Genomic DNA, 6,531 nt, shown 5'->3' on the forward strand with positions numbered 1-6,531 from the left:
TTCATCATGTTTTCAGTTTCGCACCATTTTATTTGTGCCTCTTGAATTTGCCTAATTATATGAATTTTTAAACGTTCCTTAAAGAGCCCTTTTTTTTTTTTTTTGGCGAGTTTTTGCCTTTTGGCCCAGGATTAAATGTAACCCATTTGTACAATAATTTCACAATCCAATGTCATTGTTTAATTTCCAATTTATTGCTCAAACAAAAAAACTTTTTTTAAAAATTTTGGGGACATCTTTTTTGCCCAAAGATATGTTCCCAAATCAAACAAATTGGCCCAACATAACTGTTGACATAAACATACATCAAAAAAATAAAAACATTTCACAAGAAAGGAGAGGGAAGTTTTGACCCGAAAGGAATATGAGCCAAGCACAGAAGGATTGTGGGAAAAGTCACCATTGCTGTCACCGTTTTTTCACCCGTTTGGATGGGGGAGGGAGGGCGCCAGACCGGGTCCGGGATGTCATCGGGCTGGCCTGTCCAGAGGCAGATGTTGTGGCCTCTGGACTAGGCACAGGGCTAGGCACATTTGGAGGATTGGCTGATGTTGTGCCAGAGGTGGAGGATCCTGATGTTCAGGCAGGAAGGGAGGTCGGCTCCACCATGTGCTGGCGAACGAGCTGCTCCAGGGCATTGGCGATGCGGATGTTGGCCCTGGTATTTTCCGCCAGGGCCTGACCAATGGTCTCGTTGGCCGCAGCGTTTTGCTCCAGGGCCTCAGCCACCCGTAGCAGACTGGCGTCCATCCTCTGCAGAATCTCCGTATGGGAATCCGATTTGAAATTGAGTTCTGTGAGGAGGGCCACTGCCTGCGAGGGGGATTGTCCTGGACTGGCTTCTGCAGGGTCCTCAGCCGGATGTACTGGTTCCTCCCCTGCAGAGCCAGCAGAAATTCGGCGGCCAAGGCTCCCCTCTGGAGCAGACTCATCCGCCTGTGTCTCTGTTAGGAAAAAAGAGAAAAGCCTCACATTACAATCTACATATTGGCACAATAACATTTCAGAGTTGATGACATCCAAAGATTTACCTGGGACAACATGAGGAGCCGCAAAGTCTGGCATGTCCGTATCCATGTTGGACACGCCAAACGCCTCCACAGGCTGCACACACCCCTGTGCCAGCTCTTCTAAATCCGTCAACTCCAATGACACAGGGGTGGGACCCCCACCTGTCCCCCTTGCATGCCTAGCCCTGTCCGCGAGTTTTTGTTTTAAGCGATATTTGAAGTCGCCCCATCTGTGGGAAAAAGTGGAAGCCATTATCCTTTGGTTTAAAATGGGGTTTGTTTTTAGGGGGGGCAAGGGTTTACTTACCGCCGTTTGACATCCCGGGCAAGACGGACATAATCACCCACCCTATTGACAGCAACGGCTACCTCTTCCCACATTCTCCACTTCTGGCTTAGACTCATATTCCTGTCTGCCTGTGGCAGGATGTCCACACACTTCTGGATCAAAACCTCCATCTCCTTTCTTGTGAAATGTGGCTGCCTTTTTTTTTTGGCCGCTTTGGCCGGAATACTGGGCCCAGCAGCCTCTTCCATGTCATTCTCCTCACCTATTTGTGTAAATTTACAGAATTCACAAAATCACAACTTGCCTAATCTTATGTTTCAAATTAATCATTGATACAAAATGCATGAAAGACTTACCGCCTGACTCTTGGGCATTTTTTCCCTGGTCTGTCGCCATGTCTGAGGTCCAAACAAGAAATACACCAGAATTTGAATGTGTTTTCGTGACGTATTTATACATGCGTCCTTATTTTGCGGCCGCATCATTGATTGTGCGGCCCTATGATCCCTCCTTAATTTGTGCGGGAAACGAAACACTATTTATGGCTTGGTGTGTCTCAAGTCGAGGTGGCATTTTTGGATTGTTGGAGGTTATCTTGGCTGGAGTTTATTGATTGCGTAGAAAGGAGTTGGCGGTTGGAGATTCGTTTGTTGGTTAGATTTGCGTTTTTTTTTTCCGTTATCTTTGTTGGTTTATATTTTTGGGACCTCGTTTCTTGATTTGGTAAGTTTTGTGAAGTCTAACTTTGGTTCAATTGTTGTTTCATTGTGTTTCTTTTTTGTAATTTTTGGATCCATAATTTGTTCTATTTTAGATTTTGTTTATTTTAGACCCAAAAGACCTTTTGATTTTGACTCTTATATATTTGCTCTTGGTAAGTCCATTTTTTATCTTGTATTTGCAAACTAATTAGCGCATTTTTAGTAGTTACTCTTGTGACTTGTATTAGTGAACTAATTAGCGCATTTTTAGTAGTTACTCTTGTGACTTGTATTAGCGAACTAATTAGCGCATTTTTAGTAGTTACTCTTGTGACTTGTATTAGCGAACTAATTAGCGCATTTTTAGTAGTTACTCTTGTGACTTGTATTAGCGAACTAATTAGCGCATTTTTAGTAGTTACTCTTGTGACTTGTATTAGCGAACTAATTAGCGCATTTTTAACAGCTTAATAATCATTCTAACTTTTTGGTGGTTTCTCTTTCGCTTTTTGTGCCAACATTTCGACCCATTTTGATGTACTGTGTTAAATGTCGCTTTGCTGTTTTGCTAAATGGGTGTTTGGCATATTTTAACTTTGGTCTAGCACAAAATTTGTAAACAAAAATGCACAGAGTGAAATGTAAAGTAATTTTGGTGTTTATTTTCAGTTTGGACGTATCATGACAATACCCCGGCATGTAAGCAGCAATGGATGGTATCATCAAGCTAAGTTGTTTTAATATAGTTTTGGGGTGGGTCAAAAGCCTTACTTTGAAATCTTTGAATTTCAGGTTGATCTGGGGCAGATTGTTCTGGCCATGCTCCCGGAAGCCGACCAACCTCAATCTCGTCCCAGGCGTAGGCATGCAAGGCCCCAGATATTTCGAACACGTGTCACCCTTTTTGGAATGCCCGATGATGAGGTTTTAAGATGCTACCGTCTACCTCCCATAATCATCATAGACACTCTCTCATTAATAGAAAGTGATCTTGAGCGGCAAATTGACAGTCCAACAGCAATACCACCACTTACGCAATTTATGGCGGTGTTACATTTCTGTGCCTCAGGATCGTTTCAAACAACGGTGGGAATAGTGGCGGGCATCTCCCAATCCTCCTTTTCCCGGATCCTGAGGGCAGTGATGGAGGCACTTTTCAAGCACCTCCATCATTTTATTCAAATGCCTTTGGATATGGGTGCCCTTAGTGTGGCCAAGGCCAATTTTTACCAAATAGCTGCCTTCCCACACATCATAGGGGTTGTGGATGGTACTCACATACCACTTCAGCCTCCAGCCCGGCTGGAGGCCATATTTCGAAACAGGAAACACTATCACTCCCTGAATGTAATGGTGGTATGTGATGCCTCCCTCCAGATCCTGTCCCTGAATGCTAAATTACCCGGAAGTGCACATGACTCCTTCGTCATCCGGCAATCAGGGATATGGCACAAATTAACCAACCTACAAGCTGGTGATGCGTGGCTTCTGGGTAAGTGGAGACCTTTAGTACATAACAATGTTAAGCTTGATACACAGTGTTCCTGATGTTGTCAATTCTTTTCCATAGGAGACAGTGGATATCCTTGCATGTCCTGGCTGCTCACTCCTTATTTGGCTCCCACACCAGGCCCACAAAGTGCATTTAATTCCGCACTTACAGCCACCAGGCAAGTGGTGGAGCGCTGTATCGGCCTTTTAAAAGGCCGATTCAGATGCCTCCACCGCTCTGGTGGCGAGCTCATGTATTTGCCGGATATGGTGTCGAAAATTGTGGTCCTGTGTGGGATATTTCACAACATCGCCATAAGGAGTGGTGTCCCAATGCAGCCAGAGGATGCCTTACCTGAGGATGGCCCCCCCGAGGTTGGTCGGAGGTCAGTATGTGGGGGGGTCATACGCGATGATGTGGTGGCCAGATTTTTTAGGTAAGTTTTAACAAAACAGTGTTTAAACCTAATGTGTTTGTGTTTGTTTGCGAACATCTAATTTTGTTTTCTTTTTTTCAACATCTTCGGTTTGTTCACATAATCTTTGGCACTACAACGCTCACTACTTCATGCTACCCTTACTAAACCTGGATCTGGTCATTTTGGGAATATATTCTGGAACCCATATCGCAACGCCATGTTTGTGGAATCATTTTGGCATGGTCCTTCCTCAACCAGTTTTTGATTTGTTTTTTTTTTATTGGGTATGTGTTGTATTTGAGATTATCACTGTGTGTTTTTTTTGTGAGTGACCACTTTGATTTCTCAGTTATGTTGTGAATAAATGTTTGGAGAGTTAAATGTTCTTCCTTTTTTTGGACGTTACCAGCAAGTTTAACCAGGTTAACACACCTTACATTTGACTAAGGGGTAATCCAGTACTGACGCCAGTTGAGCAAAAATGAAATATGTTTTCAGGTTCCCAACCCACACCAAAAGGAAGCCTGTCCAATCATTTGGCTTTGTAAGATTCGCCTAAGCAGCTTGCCCACCAACTAGGAACCTGTAAAATGTAGAAATATCTAATTGACACTACACACAAAAAGGGAAATGACATTGTTACTGTTATGTGTTTCTTGAGGGTGTTTTACATACAAATACAAAACCCAATCTAATTTTTAAAAAATGCAAAACCTTGCAGGAACAGTCTACTTATGTCAGGGTTAACTATCTTTGGTTTTGAAAAAACGAATGAGGCAGAACGTATATTAGAAATAAACAATTTATTTTGAAAAAGATAAAAACCAAAAAAAACTACTGCCGAAGGATGCCAGACAGCCGGTCAAGGGCCACAAGCACCCCAATTACATTTTGGCGCATGTGTGCCACACAATCTTCGACCTCTTGTCGACGCCTCTGTTCCTCTGTGGGTGAGAAAAGTGTGTGGATTAATCAAACAATAGGGAATCCACATTAAAATAACAAAAACACAACGAAATCACTCCAAAACCAAAATTAAAAAAAAAAGGGGTGCTGCAAAAATTACAAGGCCTATGTAGAAATACCCACAGGTGTGATATGTGTATGTTGAAATCAGCAGGAAGAGGTAAAGGCAAACTGCTAAATCACCAAAAAACAACCCAAAAATCACGAATAAAGGAACGACACATGATTACATACAAACAGTTTGTGGTTAAAAAAAACGCAAAAGAAAAACATACCGGTAGCCAAAACGGCAGATCCCGAAGTCCCTCCATCTTCATCCTCGGAGGAGCCTTCATTCCCCAAAGAACGGGGCGGGGTTATCACGGACTCCGGGGAGGGGGTAATTGGAAGAGGGGTGGTTGGAGGAGAGGGGGACGGAGGGGAAGGAGGCCCGACAGTTCCGGGAGAGGGTCTTGGAAGGCTTGGGAGGAGGGGGGAATAGGGGAATTATTTGGGGTGGAGTGTTGGCTGGGGGTGGGTGAGAGTGGGCGGGACCGCCGTCTGGCCGGACGGTGACGGCGTAGTCTTGCCTGTCCCCCTAAAAGATGTCAAACAAATTGTGGTTAGTTTCTGGCCAAATCCTGGCCAAATAACATTTTAAAATCACCCACCACCAACAAAAAACATGCAAATATGAGTAGAATGAATATATCAGAAATAGAGGGAAAACATGGTCATGCAGATATGAGGAGAATGAATAAATAGGACAGACATAAAAACATGCACACGCAGATATGATGAGAATGAAAAAATAGGACAGACATGAAAACATGCACACGCAGTTTGCCCCACAAAGACAAACATGAAAACCACAATACATAACACTTACTTTCCACTATCTGCATGCGAAAGCATGCCAGCAAGCGGGGCGTTCGCCGTTGCAGGTCAGACCACCTGCGCTCCAGCTGGCCGATGTTGCGGCGTGAGCCGAAGGAGCGCTGGCGGGCCCGTGCCTCCGCATACGCGGAACGCTTCTGCCGGTTGGTGATGGGTGGAGGCTGGCTGGTGATACGCCGATCCATCACCTCCGTTAGCACCAGCAGCTCGCGCCTGGTGAATGCGGAGGCTCTCATGATGGCAATGGTGTTTTTCTTAAAATTCATTTTTGATAAAGTGTGCCAAAAATTTCTGATTGGCTAATGTATCTTGGAAATTAACAGGAGCAATTTGATTGGTTAGTGTATGAGTCATGTGTTCGACAGGGCCAGAAATCTCTGGAGAGTTATGATAGGCTTGATGCAGTGACATGCGTAAGCTAATTTAAATAAAGAAATTAACCCCGGAAAATATGCGGGGATCCACAGCAATAGAACAATTGTTTCATTGTGGCTAACATGTTTTTTGAGCAATAAAAGCGAATGTTTAAGCCGTACGTATTCTGCGGGTAAACACAAACACGGACAAGAGTAAAGTTTCTTGCATTGTGTTGAAAAAAAAAAACCATTAAGCTAATTGATACATTGATTGGCATGATACGATTGATGGAGGTAGGCAGAATAAAGGAGCAGGTAATCGACATCTGACATGGCCACTTCCGGTTTATACTTGTGCGTGCGTACGATGTACGCTCGCTATTTCGCACGCTCGTTAGTTAGAGGAGGGGTCATCTGAGTTTG

This window comes from Taudactylus pleione, unplaced genomic scaffold (assembly GCF_031769625.1).
Source record: "Taudactylus pleione unplaced genomic scaffold, aTauple2 ptg000486l, whole genome shotgun sequence".
In the NCBI taxonomy this organism is placed as follows: Eukaryota; Metazoa; Chordata; class Amphibia; order Anura; family Myobatrachidae; genus Taudactylus; species Taudactylus pleione.